Source organism: Geotrypetes seraphini, chromosome 9, assembly GCF_902459505.1.
Source record: "Geotrypetes seraphini chromosome 9, aGeoSer1.1, whole genome shotgun sequence".
Taxonomy (NCBI): Eukaryota; Metazoa; Chordata; class Amphibia; order Gymnophiona; family Dermophiidae; genus Geotrypetes; species Geotrypetes seraphini.
Genome location: NC_047092.1, coordinates 84510513 through 84531448, shown reverse-complemented (window position 1 = coordinate 84531448; position 20936 = coordinate 84510513). Strand labels below are relative to the sequence as shown.

Sequence of the window (20936 nt, the reverse complement as noted above, 5' to 3'; positions counted from 1 at the left end):
GATTTTATAAGAGAAAGAGAAATGAATGTGGCAGGAACAAAAGGAGAAGGGAAATGAGGGAGAGGAAAAATAGACACCCAGAGGTGGAAGGAAATGCATGAGAGGGAGAATATAGTTTTTATTCAGGGAAGCCACCAAATCAGGATCTAGTTTAGATTTCATTGGTGGAAAACCATAAAAGCCAAATCTTGTCATACTGAAATTAAATTGTAAATCCCTCTAGAAATGGTATGTGCACATATACAGTATATATATATTCACACAAACACACACCAGCCTCCACAGTATAAATTAACAGAGAACTACGTGAAAAAAATGAGTATATTCACCATGGAGGTGGGACTTCTCCCGAATCCTTTTTTATTGAGGAGGAAAATGAATTATTATCATGCTAGTTCCAACAGCTCTCCACTCCCTGCTATTTTTATTCTACTCATCTGTCTGGAACATTAAGTCGGCTCAGATAGCACTGTAGCTCTACATTTTTTGAAGGCAAATCAGCTTGGCTTGAGCTGAAGAAATCTAGTCTATCTGTTCATTTAAGAATCCCAACTGCCAGCAACAATGTGACAACCTAAATCATCCATCAGCAGCCTGGGCATTGTCACCTCTTGTTTGACATTTTGAAAACTGTTATTATTCTCCAGTGGCATAGGAGAAACTTATCTCATGTTCTGGGGAACGGAGAATGAAAGAGTAAAGCAAATCAGCTTGCTTTGTGCTTTGACTCACTCATTTGTATTGAAATTGTTGCAAGCTGGTTATTTGCCTTGTCCAAGCAACCCCGAGAAACGGAGACAGCACCTCCTTTTCATTGCCTTTTCTTCCAGGTATGGATCTTTATATTATTTCTGTACATACTCTCATATGAGTCATGGATGCATCTCATTCCAGATAGAAGCATTGTAAGAAAAATTTGGTCTATTGTGCTCTGAAAAGTCATTTTTGTTTACCTTTTAAATACTGTATTTTATTTGATTATTTTGATATTTTTGGCTATTATCTATTATCTGCAGGAAAAAAAAATGAATAAATGCAGTAACTATTATCAGAAAAAAACTAATTTCTATAGTATTTGTGAGAGTAGATCTTAATTACTTATTTCAGCAAAAGATTTACTATGGGATTATTTATAAAAGTTGCAGGCATCATATGAGATATTTACTCTAATATATATAACTTAATTGATACATGAACTTACCATCTTAAATAATACCTGGGTATTTTCTATTAAAACAAATTTATGCTAGCTGTAATAAGGTAGCTGTGCTGCAGCAAACATGCATGTCTTGAACTGAAAAGCAGAGATTTACTGCATAACAGAGTGATTTGTGGATTCTGGTCATGGTATATGCATTATAATAGGAATCAGGAAATAAAGGAAGGGCAAAACTCATAGGAAAACCCTATGGCCACGAGTCTGTTTTTAACCAAGCAAGCAAATTCTACTCATTCAGATATTGTTGAATTTACCCCTCCCCCCCTTTTTTTTTCCACAGTTTACAGAAGAGGTAGATAGTGCTCATAACTAAGGCTATTTTTTTTCTCTTAATTATAAACATGCTAGGGATTTAAATTCACATTGTTGCTAATAAATGATTTATTGGTAGAAGCTGGAAATTAATCCAATCACTTTGCTTTCTGCCTGCAAGTGCATTAAGTAATGATTTGCACATAAATCACCAGTGCAGATGCTGAGGTTGCCAAGGAGTAGACATTAGAGGAGAACAGTTTGATGTTTGTAACTAACAATACAGGTTATTCCTGGCAGATATGCCACACGGTATGAAATGTTTTGATATCAGTGTGAAAAGACACAGTCTACTGTAAGCAGATATTAGGAGAATCTGCTGGAAACAGAGATGGGAAAAGGTGCCCATATTCATCCCTATATTCAGAGCTGTGATTATAGGTTGTTTCAACTTCACTTCTTACTTGTATCATTATGAGTGCATAGCAGATACAGACTGTGAATATTATCTGGTTAATATTCAGTATCCACATTCTCTATTTTATAGAGACAGAAGGAGAGAAATGGGAATGCTTTACACTGAACATTCAGTTACTGTAATCATTATTGCATCCAGTGATCTCTTGAAGTATTGTTAATGCAGGATGGCTGTCATGCCACACATTTGATATATAGGTATTTAATGTAGGGTATATGCAAATTTAATATCATGCAATTTGTTTGATAAACATGTGTGCACACAATAAGCAGAATGTGCAGACTATATAATATATGTGTATATACAGCATATATAATTCATATCTAGCTATTTAATCTAGCTACTGTAGGTGTGTGGGTGTGTATGATATGAATTATATGATATGTATACTATAAAATAGTTTGATAAATCTTAAACTGATTAGATCTGCAGTTTGTATTAAAAAAACGTTACTTATAAAGTACATCTATTAGTCTATTCTTAATTAAGCTAATAGTATGCCTAAATGAACTCTGTATATATTCTACAAAAGTTACAAAAGAGCCATTTCTATATTGATGTATACATACTATAGAAACATGCATACAAATGTAACTTAGTAACATACTCTTCCTTTTACAAAGTCACACTATTGGCTGCCATGCAGTAACGGTGGCACTGAAGTCCATTAATTCCCAATGGGCTTCAGTGCTATTACCATGGGCCATCATGCTAATCGGCTTAGTAAAAGGGGGGATGGAGGTGAATACTTAATTAAACAGATAAAAGCCCATATGGCCCATTAAGTCTTCTCAGCAGTGATATGCCTTACTTTTGGTTGATGTGAAATCACATCCCCATGTGGAACCAAGCACCCATTCATCATTCTTCCATGTCCATCAGCTAGTCTTTCAAAGAAGCACTGCTGACCTCTAGGGTTCCAATTGCTATTCTGTACAAGTTTCCCTAATTCTTCCTCCTAGGTTTGATGGCATTATACCACTGCTGTATTGGACCACAACTTCTATTCTCTGTAGGTCACACTAGTGTTTAATTTCCACCATACTGCCACTAGAGATCTTTTTGAATTCTTTTACAATCGTCATCTCTGTAATAATATTCCAGATGAGGTAGTAAGCACCACCCTTTTGGCAAAAAAAAAAAATTCTTTTGTTGGAGCTTTATGTTGTGACTCATGCCAATTGGTTCCTATTTAATAAGCTGCTTTATGGCTTTCTACCTAACTGATGTTAATTGTAAAGTTAAGCGTGCCAGGTGCAAAATTTCTCTAATAACTATGGAGTAAAATGTGTTACTACTTGTTAAGAGAATAGCCAATAATATGGAATTCAGTTACCTATACCTCTAAAGGTATTATCTGTTGAATTAGCTAGCATAGTAATGATCCTTGCTTTTACTGCAAGCTGCTTTCTCCACCCATTCATTGCTGAACTCTTGCTTCGTAATAGTGATTTTCTCATTAAATGTTTAACATGGCAATTAGCACACATCTACAGTTAGTGTGTTGTGTTAACTGTTAGCTTGTCTTAAAAACTGTATTAAACACTGAACACCGTTTAGTAAATAGAGGCATTCTCTCTCTCTCTGTCCCCTGTGCACTTGCATCAAACTGTGAATACCTTATTGAGGTTCCTAAAAGCATGCTGGTTTTCTTGGCAGGCCTTATGTGGGGTGAGTTTGCCAGTGCTACCTTTGGCCATCCCAAGGCAATGGAGGGTTGTCCAAAGCCAGAAGGAGCTGCCATAAGCTTTGAACCAGCCTGCTGTTTAGTCATTAGGCTACTCTTCCCTTTAAACAAAAGCAATTGTTAATACCTTTAAGATATTTGAACATTTCAATTATATTACCCTTGATTGTCCTCTCCTATGGGATATACATATTTAGATCTTCAAGTCATATATGACTTCTAATGATATGACTTCTAATGCAGACCCACAGCATTTTAATTCCATTTCTCTGGACTGTTATTAGACTTTCTATGTTCTTTTTGAAGTATGGTCTCCAGAACTAAACATAACTGGCTGATACTGGCGGGAAACTGCATGGTGACACCAGGAAATTCTTTTTCACTGAAAGGGTGGTTGATCGCTGGAATAGTCTTCCACTTCAGGTCATTGAGGCCAGCAGCGTGCCTGATTTTAAGGCCAAATGAGATAGACATGTGGGATCTATTCACAGAGATAGGTAGGGGAGGGTCATTGGGGTGGGCAGACTAGATGGGCCGTGGCCCTTATCTGCCGTCTATTTCTATGTTTCTATGTTTCTATGATATTCAAAGTGATTTAAGCAAACAGGAGCCTCTCCCACTTGGTTAAACTGCTTACTCATGGTTAAGTAGTAATATTCTGTGGCGCTTAATTGGACAGTAAAACTGAATATCATCAAAGATTGCCCAATAAAAAGTGGGTAGGACAGGGGTAGCACTGTGGGAAACACTGGGGAGGAGCCAGGGGTTATATGGGTGCTGGCAGTATTCAGTGCTAGCACCCACAGGGCCAGATTAAAGGGTAGGTCCAGAAGGCACGTACCTAGAGCTTAAAATGTCCAGGGTCCACAGGTGTGGTGCTTTAGAGCCATTTGGGTCCTTGTGGTCTGGGCATTTCTCTCCCTAGTTGGCCCATCTCCCTCCCTTCCCTTCACCTTCCCGATGTTTTATTTTTCAAATGGGTGCCCCCTGGCATTGACGGCAACCATTATCTTGCAAATGGTGCTTGGCCCAAAGCTTCCCATTTGAAACAGCTTCCTGTTTCCACCTGGACAGCTCACATCAGAGGGGAAGCTTTGGCTGAGCACCGCTTGCAAGATTGCCGTTGATGCCCGTGGGGGGAAGGGGGTTTGAAAAAGAAAACATCAGGAAAGGTGACCCGCGAAGGTGAGGGGAAGGGAGGGAGTGGGCCAACTAGGAGGAGAGGTTAAGTGGTACTTTTGGTTTCTTGTGCCATCAGGAGCATATGGGAAAGCAGCAGTGGTGAGGAAGTGAGGGGGCAGGATAAAGTGATGGAATTGGGGTGGAGTGGGAAAGAGAGAGAGAAGGGGCAGATGATGGAAGTGGGGAGAAGAGAGAGACGATGAAAGTGGGAAAAAGGGAGAGAGAGAAGGAGAGATGATGGAAGTGGGGAGAAGGGAGAGAGAGACAGAGAAGGGGCAGATGGAAGTGGGGGAAGGGAGATAGAGAAGAGGGCAGACATTGTATGTCAGTTGAGAAGGAAGAGCAGATGCTGAATGGAAATGGAGAAAGAGAACACATACTGGATGGAAGAGGGGATATAGAAAAAGTGCATATGCTGGTTAGGGGAATAAGATAGAGTTAGTGAGATAGTGGAGGGTGAAGGAAAGGGGTGGCAAGCTGTGGATTGGTCACAGTAAAAAGAAGGAAACTGAGGACTGAATAGTAAGAATTTAATTTAGACGGAGGCAGAAAATAGAGAAGGAAGACCAGGGAAGGGAAGAGAGAGGAGAGAGAGATGCTATAAAATGAGGAAAGAGACAGATATCAGATCTGTGTGGAGGAAATGAGAAGAGAGAGATGCTAAAAACCACAGGGGGGAAGGAGAGTTGGAAGGCAAGAGATGCCAGTCCATGAGGAGAAGAAAGAGAAGAAGATGGATGCCAGACTAATAGGGGGTCAGGAGGAGAGATGGAAGGGGGAGGCAGACGGTTTCTGGAAGGGGCACAGTGGATGGAAGGAAGAGAATGCCAAGAAGATGAGGAAAGCAGAAACCAGACGACAAAGGTAGAAAAATAATGCTATGTTTATTTTTTTTGCTTTAGGATAAAGCTGTGTTGATAAATGTTTATAATTAGAAAATGGAAATACAGTGATCCATTTATTGGACTAATTTTAATACATTTTTGACTAACTTTCAGAGACTAAATTCTCCTTCCTCAGGTCAGGACAGGATACTGTAACAGCAGTATACTTTACTGACCTAAGGAAAGAGGTTTTGAACTCTGAAAGCTAATTAAAAAATATATTAGTCCAATAAAATGGTATCGAATTATTTTCCATTTTTTGTTTTATTTTTATTTGTTAATTTGTTATTTTTATTTGTTAATTTGTAAAATGATTTGTTATATCTCTTTTTTCAAATCTTTATATTTTGAATAGTATTAGGGGATATGCACCACTGTTTCTGTGGTATTGCATTGTATGCAGAGCCTGGCTTCTTTATAGTTCAGTTTTTGTATACATATTTCTAGTCCCCCTTCCCCTACGCCACACACACTTTACAAAAGAGTGGAAGAAACATAGAAACATGATGGCAGATAAAGGGCAAATGGCCCATCCTGTCTGCCCATCCATAGTAACCATTATCTTTTCCTTTCTCTAAGCGATCTCACATCCTTATCGCACACTTTCTTGAATTCAGACAGTTTCTTGTTTCCACCACCTCCTTCGGGAGACCGTTGCATGCATCCACTGCCCTTTCTGTAAAAAAGTATTTCCTTAGAATACTCCTGAGCCTATCACCTCTCAACTTCATCCTATGCCCTCTTATTCCAGAGCTTCCTTTCAAATGAAAGAGACCCAACTCATGCACATATATGCCACGTAGGTATTTAAATGTCTCTATCATATCTCACCTTCCCCGCTTTTCCTCCAAAGTATACATACAATATTGAGATTTTTAAGTCTGTCCCCATACGCCTTATGATGAAGACTATAAGGTTTAGCCCTCAAAATGTAAGGATTTGGAGGGGTAATGTTGAAGCAAAGGCGGCCTTACAATCTTCCAGGTCCCAAGTTCAATACCCTTGTTGAAGATTCAGTAGGAAGTAAAATGACTGACAAAGACAACTAAGAGTGATTGCATAAAGAATATATATATTGTGCAGAAATAGGCTTAATACTACAGAAAAGCAAAATTTATAAAGATACATGTTTCAAGTTTTTCAAGTTTATTAGAAATTTGATGAATCGCTTATACGTGAAATACTAAGCGAATTACATTAAAATCCAAACTTATGCATACATACAAGATATGCATACGACATATAAATTAAAAATAATAATAATAATAATAATAATAACAAATCAGAAAAGGGGTTAGACCTACAGACCAACAGACATAACTGGATGTGGAGGAATGAAGGGATAAAGTTACAATATTAATAATTTTAAAAAGAGGGAAACAATAAAGGGAAAAAACATTAGGAAGGGTGTCTTTTTTATTTTTTTATTTTTGATAAAGGGTCTACTGCACTGTGACTATTCCATTCAGAGGGTAAAAGCATCTTTAAACAGGAAGGTTTTTAGATTAATTTTAAAACGGCTAATATCTTTTTCGTCTCTTATATATTGGGGAAGAGAGTTCCAGACTTGGGGGGCTACTATTGAAAATATATCATGTCGTCTAGTGCCGATCACTTTTAAAGAAGGAACTACCAGGAGACCTTGGGTCAATGAACGAAGGGAGCGAGAAGAGTTATATGGTATAAGTATCCTGTTTATAAATTGCGGTTCGTTTGTGGATAAAGTTTTAAATACTAAAAGTAGAATTTAAAGGTAATGCGATGGTTAAACAAGGTTAAAGGTAATGCGATTGCTGAAACAAGGCTGCCCTGTGAACTTCTAAAAGCTAAGTTACTCAGCATTTCATATTCTGCTCTTTTCACTGGTTTTCAGCATTATATCTGCTTAATTTCTCTTCTCCTCCCTGTTTCTTACTAAAAAAAAAAATATAAAAAAGCACAAAAAAATAAATCCTTCTCTTTCCTCTGTTAAATCTTATTTCCTCTTCCTGCATTTTTGTTTAAAATACCGTGTTTTAGGTGGTATAGAGCCTATATTTCTGGTGCCTGTGGCTCAGGGTGACTAAAGTAGGGAAAATCCTGTTATAAATCCTGTGTTTTAGGGTAGCACTGATAGAACCTGCATTTTTGTTTAAAATACTGTGTTTTAGGTGGTATAGAGCCTATATTTCTGGTCACTTCACAACCAATCAAGTCACTTCACAACCAATCAAGATGACCTTTATTCTATGCAATCACTGTGGTGCTTTAATTCCAAGACATACTATTTGGAGGCTTAAGGCTTGCCCCATCTGTCTTCAACTTGCCAGTATTAAGGAGGAGCTCTGCAAACTTAAACAGGAATTGAATACAATTAAAGCAGCTTCCATCACTCCACAAAATCATACCAACTTACCACCTCTACCTCAAAGAATAAAACAGCCCAGGAATAAATGGGTCACAGTAGGCTCAGGAAGACTGCGACATATAACACAGAAACATCCACCTTCACTAATATTACCTCTACAGAATTCCTTTGCTCCACTAGTGCACTGCGAAACTCAGGAAAACAGAAGGGAGGTGGGACTTGAACCAATGAAGGAAACTCAAGAGAACAAGAGCACCCTAAGTACAAATAAAAAAGCCCAAAACAGAAAACTATTACTGTTGGGGGATTCCATCATCAGAGGCATTAACCTTGGAACACAGGGCGAGGAGACCAAAATAGTGAAATGTCTTCCAGGATCCTCAGCTACCAGGTGTTCCAGGCAAATACTGACTATAATTAAGGAAGAAACTAAGGATTTTAACACTGATGTTGTTATCCATCTGGGAATAAATGACCTGGCCAACAACTCCACACTTGCAGCACAGAAAGCTTTTCGGGAGCTTGGTGAGGGCGTGAAACCTTTTGTAAAGACTTTAGCTTTTTCTGAAATACTGCCTGCATATGGAAAAGGAGAGCAAAGAGTGAAAAACACAGAGGACTTTAATAGATGGCTCAGAGCCTGGTATCATCAAGAAGGCTTCAGGTACATAGGAGGATGGGGAAATACATGGAAGGACAAGAAATATATTGCACTGATGGGCTACATATTACTACAGCAGGAAAAAGAAACCTTGCAGAGAAATTTAGACAATATTTTTCTAGGCATTTAAACTAGAAGGTGGGGGTGGTGTATGTACGAAGGACAATTATAGAGACCACCCCCGGCAAAAGAAAAGATGTGATAGTAGTAAAGGCTGCAACATAAGCAATATCAGCAACTCATTTCTTAGTATTGCAATGAAAAGTGAAACGACACAAAAATCCATACGAAAAAGGAGATTATCGCTGAAAAATAGCTGGAAAGCGATGACCACAAATACTCGCAGTCTAAGCAACAAAGTTCATGATCTGCAAGCCCTGATATTAGAGGCAGATCTAGATATTGTTGCTATCACAGAGACATGGTTCAGTGAATCACATGGATGGGATACAAACATACCGGGATATAATCTTTTTAGGAAGGACAGAGATGGTCATAAAGGTGGAGGAGTAGCTCTCTATGTAAAGATCAATATCCAAGCGATCGAAATGCAAGGGACCTGGGGAGAGGAAGAAGCGATATGGATTGCTCTGAAAAGAGAAGATGGAACTTCTATCTATGTGGGTGTAGTCTACAGACCTCCGACTCAATCGCAGCAAATTGATAAGGATCTGATTGTGGATATCCAAAAGTTTGGAAGGAAAGAGGAGGTTCTGCTGTTGGGAAATTTCAACCTGCCGGATGCGGACTGGAATGTTCCGTCTGCGGAATCGGAAAGAAGTAGGGAGATTGTGGATGCCTTTCAAGAGGCTCTGCTCAGGCAAATGGTGACGGAACCCACAAGGGAAAAAGCGATATTGGATCTGGTCCTCACAAATGGAGAGAGTATCTCTAATGTTCGAGTGGGTGCTCACCTGGGTAGTAGCGATCATCAAACGGTTTGGTTTGATATAACGGCTAAAGTGGAGAGCGGCCGCACGATACTTAAAGTCCTAGATTTCAAACGTACGGACTTTAATGCAATGGGAAAGTACCTGAAGAAAGAGCTGTTAGGATGGGAGGACATAAGAGAAGTGGAAAGACAGTGGTCTAAGCTGAAAGGAGCGATAAAAATGGCTACGGATCTTTATGTGAAGAAAATCAATAAAAACAAGAGAAAAAGGAAGCCGATATGGTTCTCCAACCTAGTGGCTGAGAAAATAAAGGCGAAAGAGTTGGCGTTCATGAAATATAAAAAACCCAAGAAGAGGAGAGCAGAAAGGACTACAGGGTGAAACTGAAAGAAGCCAAGAGAGAGATACGTTTGGCGAAGGCACAGGCGGAATAACAAATGGCTAAAAATGTAAAAAAGGGAGATAAAAATTTTTTCAGATATATTAGTGAAAGGAGGAAGATAAAAAATGGAATTGCTAGGCTAAAGATGCTGGGAACAAATATGTGGAGAGTGATGAGGAGAAAGCAAATGTGCTAAACAAATACTTCTGTTCTGTGTTCACAGAAGAAAATCCTGGAGAAGGACCGAGATTGTCTGGCAAAGTTATACGAGAAAATGGAGTAGATTCTGCGCCGTTCATGGAGGAGGGTGTTTATGAGCAACTTGAGAAACTGAAGGTGGACAAAGCGATGGGACCAGATGGGATCCATCCCAGGATACTAAGGGAGCTCAGAGAGGTTCTGGCGAGTCCTATTAAAGACTTATTCAACAAATCTCTGGAGACGGGAGTGATTCCTGGGGATTGGAGGAGAGCGGATGTGGTCCCTATTCATAAAAGTGGTCACAGGGATGAAGCAGGAAACTACAGGCCGGTGAGCCTCACTTCAGTTGTTGGAAAAATAATGGAAGTGTTGCTAAAGAAAGGATAGTGTATTTCCTTGAATCTAATGGGTTACAGGATCCGAGGCAACATGGCTTTACAAAAGGTAAATCGTGCCAAACGAACCTGATTGAATTTTTTGATTGGGTGACCAGAGAGCTGGATCGAGGACATATGCTAGATGTAATTTACTTGGATTTCAGCAAAGCCTTTGATACAGTTCCTCATAGGAGGCTGTTGAACAAACTTGAAGGGCTGAAGTTAGGACCCAAAGTGGTGAACTGGGTCAGAAACTGGCTGTCGGACAGACGCCAGAGGGTGGTGGTTAATGGAAGTCGCTCGAAGGAAGGAAAGGTGACTAGTGGAGTCCCTCAGGGTTCGGTGCTGGGGCCAATCCTGTTCAATATGTATGTAAGTGACATTGCTGAAGGGCTAGAAGGAAAAGTGTGCCTTTTTGCAGATGATACCAAGATTTGTAACAGAGTAGACACCGAAGAGGGAGTGGAAAATATGAAAAAGGATCTGCAAAAGTTAGAGGAATGGTCTAATGCCTGGCAACTAAAATTCAATGCAAAGAAATGCAGAGTAATGCATTTGGGGATTAATAATAGGAAGGAACCGTATATGCTTGGAGGAGAGAAGCTGATATGCACGGACGGAGAGAGGGACCTTGGGGTGATAGTGTCCGAAGATCTAAAGGCGAAAAAACAGTGTGATAAGGCAGTGGCTGCTGCCAGAAGGATTCTGGGCTGTATAAAGAGAGGCGTAGTCAGTAGAAGGAAGAAGGTGTTGATGCCCCTGTACAGGTCATTGGTGAGGCCCCACTTGGAGTATTGTGTTCAGTTTTGGAGACCGTATCTGGCGAAAGACATAAGAAGACTTGAGGCGGTCCAGAGGAGGGCGACGAAAATGATAGGAGGCTTGCGCCAGAAGACGTATGAGGAGAGACTGGAAGACCTGAATATGTATACCCTAGAGGAAAGGAGAGACAGGGGAGATATGATTCAGACGTTCAAATACTTAAAGGGTATTAACGTAGAACAAAATCTTTTCCAGAGAAAGGAAAATGGTAAAACCAGAGGACATAATTTGAGGTTGAGGGGTGGTAGATTCAGGGGCAATGTTAGGAAATTCTACTTTACGGAAAGGGTGGTGGATGCCTGGAATGCGCTCCCGAGAGAGGTGGTGGAGAGTAAAACTGTGACTGAGTTCAAAGAAGCGTGGGATGAACACAGAAGATTTAGAATCAGAAAATAATATTAAATATTGAACTAGGCCAGTTACTGGGCAGACTTGCACGGTCTGTGTCTGTATATGGCCGTTTGGTGGAGGATGGGCTGGGGAGGGCTTCAATGGCTGGGAGGGTGTAGATGGGCTGGAGTAAGTCTTAACAGAGATTTTGGCAGTTGGAACTCAAGCACAGTACCGGGTAAAGCTTTGGATTCTCGCCCAGAAATAGCTAAGAAGAAAAAAAAAAAAAAAATTTAAATTGAATCAGGTTGGGCAGACTGGATGGACCATTCGGGTCTTTATCTGCCGTCATCTACTATGTTACTATGTTATAAAAAAGAATACTTTTGGTTAACTTGAAAATTCAACACTGATGTCTTCTCTTTCCTCTTCGCCCCCCCCCCCCCTCCGAGATGCATAGCACCCTTACTTTTAACATATGTTAATACTGAAAAGTGATATAGAATATGCAGACTTGATCTTCATCTGTCTTATGTAGTCTGATCTTCATTTGTCTTTTGCCCTTTGCCCTTTTCCTCCATCAGTATCTCTTCAGGACTGTGAGCAACTGAGAAAAGAACATAAGACTTGCCATACTGAGGCAGACCAAAGGTCCATCAAGCCCAGTATCTTGTTTCCAACAGTGGCCAACTCAGGTCCCAAGTACCTGGCTAGATCCCAAGTAGAAAACATATTTTATGCTGCTTATCCTAAGAATAAGCAGTGGATTTCTCCAAGCCATCTGTATAATGGCCTATGGATTCTTTTTTAGGAAATTACCCAAGCCTTTTTTAAACCCTGCTAAGCTAACTGATTTTACCATATACTCTAGCAACAAATTCAAAATTTTAACTACACATTGTGTGAACAAATATTTTCTCCGGTTTGTTTTATATCTACTACTTAGTAGAGAATGACACAGGGACCGTTTACCACAGTAAACCGTGGGTCACTGCAGTAAATCTGCAGGAATGGAGACATTTGAAACTGGTTTACCGCAGGAATGGGGACAAGACCTTTCATCGCCCCGCGGGAAAGGGAACAAGTGAACAAGTGCCCCATGGGAGCAGTGAAAAGTCTTACTCCTGTGATAAAAAAAAATTGCGCCCATGTCAGACTCAGCATCTTCTCCCCAGCTCCTCTTGTACCTATTTTACCTTCAGGAGCCAGCCATGCCACGATGAAGACAGAAGGAACCTAAAACCAAAGCCTGAGACCAATGTGATTTGAAGAATAAAATTACCAGACAACAAAAAGAAAAAAAATAAATTTATTTTATATGTTGTGATTAGAATATTTCAGATTTGAAATATGTATCCTGCTAGAGCTGGTATTAGACATAACTGGGGACCGCAAAGTCCAGGCTGTGCTTCTTTAGCTTCCAGCTGGCTTAGGGCTCTCTCTCTGACCAGGGGTCACTCCCCTAACATTATTCTTGCCATGTGTGACTAAAGTATTCTGTTAGCTTGATTTTTCTATGTAGCATTCTGTAGTAATTTGGTTTGTTCAGTTTTCACAATAGTGAAAGGGATATTTGTGAAAGGGAGGGGATATGGGTTTTGTTGAACCTTGCTCTGTTTTATTTGTGATTATAAAATGACAATTGTCAGAGGAGAAGCTTCCGCCCACACACAAGCGACTGCAGGGCAGCATAGGCAGGCTTCGCTGGCATCAGTTTCTTTTCTAAAGCGCTGCGAAGGAAAGGGGGAGGGAGATAGATTTGACCGGAGGGAGGGAGGGAAGGGGCCGCACACGTGATTGGTGACCATGCACCTTCCCTCCCCTAAGTTTCTTTACGACATGAAGGTAAGGGGGAGGGAGGGAGATTCTCGGGCCGTAGAAGGGCGGTGAGGTGGCGAGAGGGAAGGTTGGATGCTGCGGGGATGGGGCAGTGAAGGGGACGGTGGGTTCGGGAATGGGGCGGTGAAGGGGACGGTGGTCTGGTGAAGGGGCAGTGACGGGGACAGATTTTTTTCTATGCCATTCTCTACTTAGTAGCTTCATTGCATGCCCCCTAGTCCTAGTATTTTTGGAAAAAGTGAACAAGTGAATCACATCTACCATTTCCACTCCACTCAGTATTTTCTAGACTCTATCATGTCACCCCTGAGCCATCTCTTCTCCAAGCTGAAGATCCCTAGCTGCTTTAGCCTTTCCTCAAAGGGAAGTCATCACAAACCTTTTATCATTTCTGTCACACTTCTCTGCACATTGTATTCATAGTTGTGGACATACCAAAGAGCGATACAAGGACATTATAACATTTTCATCTTTGTTTTCCATTCCTTTCCTGATAATTCCTAACATTCTTTGTGCTTTTTTTAGCCACTGTCACACATTGAGCTGAGGGTTTCAACGTATCCTGCTACTACTACTATTAATTATTTCTATAGCACTACCAGACATACGCAGCACTGTACAGAGTCACAAAGAAGACAGTCCCTGCTTGAAAGAGCTTACAATCTAAACAGACAAGACAGACAAACAGGATGTCATGGATACAATAAAGGAAAATGGTAAATCTGCTGTCTAGGTTGGTAGGCAGGTTAGGAGAGGGTATTGGATTGAGGGCTATATCAAAAAGGTGAGTTTTCAGTCTGCTTTTAAACAAGGGAAGGGAAGGGGCTTGGCAGACAAACTCGAGTAATTTATTCCAGGCACAGGGAACAGCTAGATGAAAGGAACAAAGTCTGGAATTGGCAGTGGAGGAGAAGGGTACAGCTAAGAGCTTCTCCTCTCTTCTCCTCTGAACTGCAGTTCTCTTTTTCTTTTTTCTTCTGCTTCCCATCTCCTATATTCTCCTCATCTAGCTTATATATTTATTCCACCTCCATCCAACATTTCCCTATCACCCTACTATACTTCTTACCTACTGGCCTGTGTTCATCAACATCATTTGTTTCTCTCTCCCTCTGTCAGAAGGAATATAAAAGTAGGGTTATACTACCATCCCACAGGATAAAATGAGCAGACAGATGAAGAAATGTTTTCAGAGATTAGGAAAGCTAGAGAATTGGGCAACAGTATAATAATTGGTGATTTCAATTTCAACAGTTAATACAATCTTACTCATATATAAAGAAAAGAGGAAACTGTTGCCTATCAAAGCGAACTGCTTTAGCACCACAAAAGCTCCAAACCCTAACAATCCAAATGTTGGGAGAAAAGGTCTCAGATGAGCTTCGTAGGGCAAAAAACCTCCCAAACTAGTTTCTAGTTTTGGCCCTTGAAGCTCATCTGAGGCCTTTTTCTCCTAACATTTGGATTGTGAGGGTTTGGAGCTTTTGTGGTGTTAAAGTTGTTTGCTTTGTTAGGCAACAGTTTCCTCTTTTCTTTATATATTAGTAAGATTGTATTAACTGTTGGTATTGAGATCTTACTCTCCAGTTAAATTTGGGGTGATTTCAATTACCCCAACATTAGCCATCACATTACATCAGGAAGGTAAAATTCCTAGACATCATAAATGACTGCTTCTTGGAGCAACTGGTCCAGGATTTAACAAGAAGGGGAACTATTTTACATTTGGTCCTTAGTGGAATGCAAGGTATAGTACAGGAGTTAACTGTGTTGGGTATTCTGGGAAACAGTGATCATAGCGTGATCAAATTTGAGCTGCTACCAGGAGTGACGTCGCAAAAGAAATCTACTGTAGAGGCATTTCATTTTCAAAAGGGCAACTATGATAAAATAAGTAAAATGGTTAAAATTAAGCTAAAAGGATCAGTTGCAAAGGTTAGGACTGTAAACCAGATGTGGATATTATTTAAAAATACCATCATGGAAGCCCAGAACAGATGCATTCCATTTATCAGCAAAGGTGGAAAGAAGAGGAAATGAGAGCCGTCATGATTAAAAGGTGAAGTGAAAGAGGCTATTAGAGCCAAAAAAAAAATCCTTTAAAGAATGGAAAAAGGATTCAAATGAAGAAAATAAGAAGAGACACAAGCGCTGGCAAGTTATTTAAAGCAGTGATAAAGAAAGGTAAGAAAGAATATGAAAAGAAACTTGTAAAAGAGGCTAAAACTCATAACAATTTTATTAGGTACATCAGAAGCAGAAAACTTGTGAGGGAATCCGTGGAACCGTTGGATGATCAAGGAGCAAAAGGGGTACTCAGGGAGGATAAGGCCATAGCGGAGAGACTGAATGAATTCTTTACGTTGGTCATTACAGAAGAAGATGTAAGAGATCTACCTGAACCAGAAATGGTTTTCAAAGGTGAAGATGTAGAGCAGGGGTAGGGAATTTCGGTCCTCGAGAGCCGTATTCCAGTTGGGTTTTCAGGATTTCCCCAATGAATATGCATGAGATAGATTTGCATCTCAAGGAGGCAGTGCATGCAAATCCATCTCATACATATTCATTGTGGATATCCTGAAAACCTGAACTGGCTCCGGCTCTCGAGGACCAGAATTGCCTACCCCGGTCTAGACCATGGGGTTATTTTCCACTACTTGCATGAGCTGCAGAAGAAATCCATTCCAGGTTTTTTACTCTGCCTCCAGAGTACATCACTGGCTAGTTTAGCACCCTCTAGCACTTTTCTTCTGAAAGCATTAATGCAGCTGTGTAGCTGACAGGCTGATCCCTTCATGGTACCTGTTAGCCAGTCTGCTTTGTCTTCCTTGCAGCTCAGGGCTGTCCCTGACCTAGTCTTACTACCTGTCAAGTGGGGGGAGGGGGGTTGAGCGCAGACTGTGTAGAGCGCTTAGGGGGCTCAGTGGTGCAGCAATCAATGATGCACTATCGGCCTCACCCATCTTCATGCCACTATTAAATCCATGCTACAGGCACAACTGGATGCCAAAGCTCATATAAAAGGTCTGGAAACCTTGTCTTGCCAAGTTCATGACTCTCAGAACCTCACTGAACAATTTGAAATCAAAATGTATAAACATGAACAAAGACATAAACAATTGCATAATTATAAAGCAGTCTAGAACACTTCAACAGAAGTCTTCAACCGCAGGCCCGAGGACTGGTGCCTTTCTGCAGGAAATTTCTGCCGGTCCGCGCAGGGCCGACGAGATTGATTAAGTTCAATTTCCTGCCGGTCCGCGCAGGGCCGGCAAGATTGACGAGTTATTTTCAGCTGGGCTGGAGAGATCATGGGGCGACTCCGACAGAGGCTTTGTCCCCACTCTGCAGCCCCCTTCTTACCAGTGCAGCGATTCAGGAAGGCAGCCTTGGGGCTTTTGCTGAGTCGCAGCCATCTCTGATGATGCAACTTCCTCTTTCCTCAGAGGCGGCGCGACCCATCAAAGGACCCGAGGCTGCCTTCCTGAATCGCTGCGCTGGCAAGTAAGGAGAGCTGCTGGGAGGGGAGAAAGCCACTGTTGGAGGCTTGGAAGCTGCTGGGCAAGGGAAAAAAGGGATAGCTGCTAGTGGACCTGGAGAGGGAGAAAGACTGATGCTGCTGGGAGGGGAGGAGGGAAAGGAGTCTGGGAAGCTGCTGGGCAAGGGGAAAAAATGGACAGCTGCTATTAGACCTGGAGGGAAGGATAAGGAGAGATGCTGCTGGGAGGGGAGGAAGGGAAGAGAGTTACTGCTGGACAGGAGAAGGAGGAAGGGAGAAGGAAAAAAGGAAGGAAACAGCTGGCAGGGAGATTAGAGGAGGGGAAGGGGAGAGACAGGTATGAGAAAGTAGAAAAATTGATGGTGGAAAGGGGCTAGCAGAGAAATAAGCAGAGAGGGACAACAATGCTAGATCTGGTGTAGGAAAGATAAAAATTAAAAGAGCAGTGAAGCTGGAATGAATCATGTAAAAAGGAGAGAGGTGGCACAGGCTGTATGGAAAGGGGAGAGGGGCATAGAAAGAAGACAGATAACATATGGAAGGGGGAGAGGGCAGACAATGGATGGAAGGGGCAGATGCTGGATTGAAGAGACAGAGAGGGCAGACCCTGGAGGGAAGAGAATGAAAAGAAGATGAAAGCAGAAACCAAAGATGACAAAAGGTAGAAAAAAATAATTTTATTTCTATTTTGTGATTAGAATATATCAGATTTGAAATATATATTTTGCTAGAGCTGGTGTTAGACATAACTGGGGACTGCAAAGCCCAGGCAGTGCTTCTTTAGCTTCCAGCTGGCTTAGGGTGCTCTGTGACCAGGGGGCAGTTGCCCTAGTTGCATTCCCATAATACTATTCCTGTCATGTGTGAATGCAGTATTCTGTTAGCATGATATTTCTGTGTAACATTCTGTAATAATTTGGCTTGTTCAGTTTTCTTGATAGTAGAGGGGATATATGTGAAGGGGGGAGACAGGGGTTTTTTTGATCCTTGCTCTGTATTATTTGTATTTATAAAATGACAATTGTACAGAATATTGTTTCTTTTTATACTTTAATAAAATACATTCAATATAAAATCATAACTGAGGCTTGTGCGGATAGGATCCGATGATTTGCGCAGACCGAGCTCGTGGAGATGGGGCAGAAACGGGGTTCTTAAATTTTAGTCCTAGTAGTTTGCCGGTCCACAAAATAATTCTTTTATTTCTGCCGGTCCACGGGTGTAAAAAGGTTGTAAAACACTGGTCTAGAAGATCTTGGGAATAAACATCACCAGAATAATATATGTCTACTGGAACGCAATAAAGGTCTGAAGGGCTCCCACATCATTTGGTAATTAAGCCCAAGTAATTTGGGAAGCAATGCTCCATCTTCACATCACCGTTTGAAACTGAACATGCTCATTGAGTGCCCAAGTCCAGACAAGATAAAATTACCCAACCCAGGCCAATCAAGATAAGGGTTTTTCACTATACTCATGTACAGGTTATCCTGCAGGTGACCAAGCAAAAGCAGCCACTCAAGGTCAGTGGCTGTAAGCTTCATTTAATTCAAGATTTTCCAGCACAACTGCTGCAAAATGAAAAAATGTTTTTTGAATCTACGACTGCAGTTGATGGCACTTTGTGCCAAATATGGCCTGCACATTTACTAAGTCTGAAGATCTCAGAAGCTTTATTGAAAATGAACAGGGTCTGTAGAAATGGAAGGCTGACTGTTTCTTCTCTAATCACCTCTGGTGTTGCTTTAGCTCTGGCTGCTCCTCAAGCTTTGACTGATAAATTCTCATAATCTTTGCTTAATCTAAGTTTATGTTATATACTGAAGTTTGCTATACTGAGTAAAATGGTTTTAAACTTGTTGCTGCTCATTCTTCAATAGCACTCTTTTCTTTTTAGATTGAAAGTGCTATCCAAGCTTGAGTGACGTATGTTTTATTTTTCTTTCTTGCTCACTTGTTATACCTTTGTATTAACATCATTTATTTGTCAATATCTGCAATTGTAAGTCTTTTTTTAATAGTTTTTATTGAATATCTTCAGATACAATGCACAAAATCAAAATGAACAATGAGAACAACAGGAACAACAAGACAGAGCAGGTACTCATAACTAACAGATGAAATAGCCTAGATACTACTACAGAGAAGTAAGTGGGCTGAAGGCAAGACTCTCACCATGAGCAAGTTCTTCATTTACCCAAAGGATGATAAGTAAAATGTCAGACAAAACAAACCTTGTGCATATCTGCCTTTGAAGAGGTTTTCCATTTTTTAACCTCGCTTCCCACCTGCTTTCCATCTCGAAAGTCCATCACGCACAGAAAAACCTGGTATACATCAGGATTTTCAATTCAATCTGGGCTTATCAAGCAGCCAAACTGTGGAAAACTCTACCCAGTAAAATCAATCAATAAATTAACTTTGAGTTTCAAAAAAGATCTAAAGATCTATCTGTTTGAAGAATTTGTACTTATAAAGATATAACTTTAAGATAAGCTGTCCGTAATGTTGTATTAGATCATTTATTTTTTGTAAACTGCTGTGAACTTCCATGATGTATTGGCGGTATTTATATATTATATTGTATTGTATATGTAGCAGGCAGAGGACTGGCCCAGCAGTAGATAAACAGGCATTAAATCGCCACAGACACAATAGTAGCATACCAACACAGCATAAGGATGAGCACCTATGCCAGAGGGCCTGGCTCTTACATTCCCAATCTAAACAATCCTCTCACAACTCCCAATGGCCATCTGTTTTATGCTTTCTTTCCATACCCTGATTCCTGGAGGAGACTCATCCATCCATACACTTAATGTGATATGTTCCTGTTTATACCTTTCTTAAGATGTCTATATGCTTAATTTCACTGGAACTTATTGAAGTTAATTACCCTATTAAATGAACTAAGATTTTGCAATATATGAGAAATGAGAAAAAGAGTAGGCAGACACTATATTATTGCAAGAGACAAACCTTTCTGATTTGGAATCTGTAAAGCTGGTAAAAGAATGGAAGGGTGAAGGCTGTTATTTAACCACAGCCTGCATGAAAAAGGGGGTGATTTTATATTATTTAAGAATTTTTTTGCAACCTGTGATAACTGCTCAGTTGTGTGATGTAGAAAGGTAGCTATCTGTGAGGTATATATTGGCAATGCCCAGGTTGTTATTTGTAATGTGTTTGTACCAACAACTGATGACTCAGAGTTTTCCATGGCATGCAGGGAAATTTCTTATTCTTAGTGGGGGGGAGGGGGAGGGAGGATTCCAACTTGCCCCTGATCCATTTTTGCATTGTAGGTCTAATTGTAGACCATCTAATTTTATTTATTTATCCAAATTTCTATACCATTCTCCCAGGGGAGCTCAGAACGGTTTACATGAATTTATTCAGTTTCTCAAGCATTTTTCCCTGTCTGTCCTGGCTGGCTCACAATCTATCTAATGTATCTAGGGCAATGTGGGGGATTAAGTGACTTAAAAATATAAGCAATGCCTCTGCTGGGTCAGACCTGAGGTCCATCGTGCCCAGCAGTCTGCTCACGTGGCAGCCCAACAGGTCCAGGACCTATGCAGTAATCCTCTATCTATACCCCTCTATCCCCTTTTCCAGCAGGAAATTGTCCAATCCTTTCTTGAACCCCAGTACCGTACTCTGCCCTATTATGCTCTCTGGAAGTGCATTCCAGGTGTCCACCATACGTTGGGTAAAGAAGAACTTCCTAGCATTCGTTTTGAATTTGTCCCCTTTCAACTTTTCTGAATGCCCTCTTGTTCTTTTATTATTCGAAAGTTTGAAGAATCTGTCCCTCTCTACTCTCTCTATGCCCTTCATGATCTTGTAAGTCTCTATCATATCCCCTCTAAGTCTCCTCTTC

The 20936-nt window shown here is 40.7% G+C and overlaps 1 protein-coding gene across 3 annotated transcripts in view; it reads left to right on the top strand.

Annotated features, from left to right (window-relative positions):
* Positions 1–562: 562 nt before the first annotated feature.
* CHRM2 (cholinergic receptor muscarinic 2) overlaps positions 563–20936 on the top strand; it is a 299422-nt gene continuing 279048 nt past the window's right edge. For all 3 annotated transcript variants that reach the window (XM_033959191.1, XM_033959193.1, XM_033959195.1), the window contains exon 1: positions 563–830. The gene's annotated coding sequence lies outside the window, so the exon portion shown is untranslated. The remainder of the gene's footprint in view (positions 831–20936) is intronic.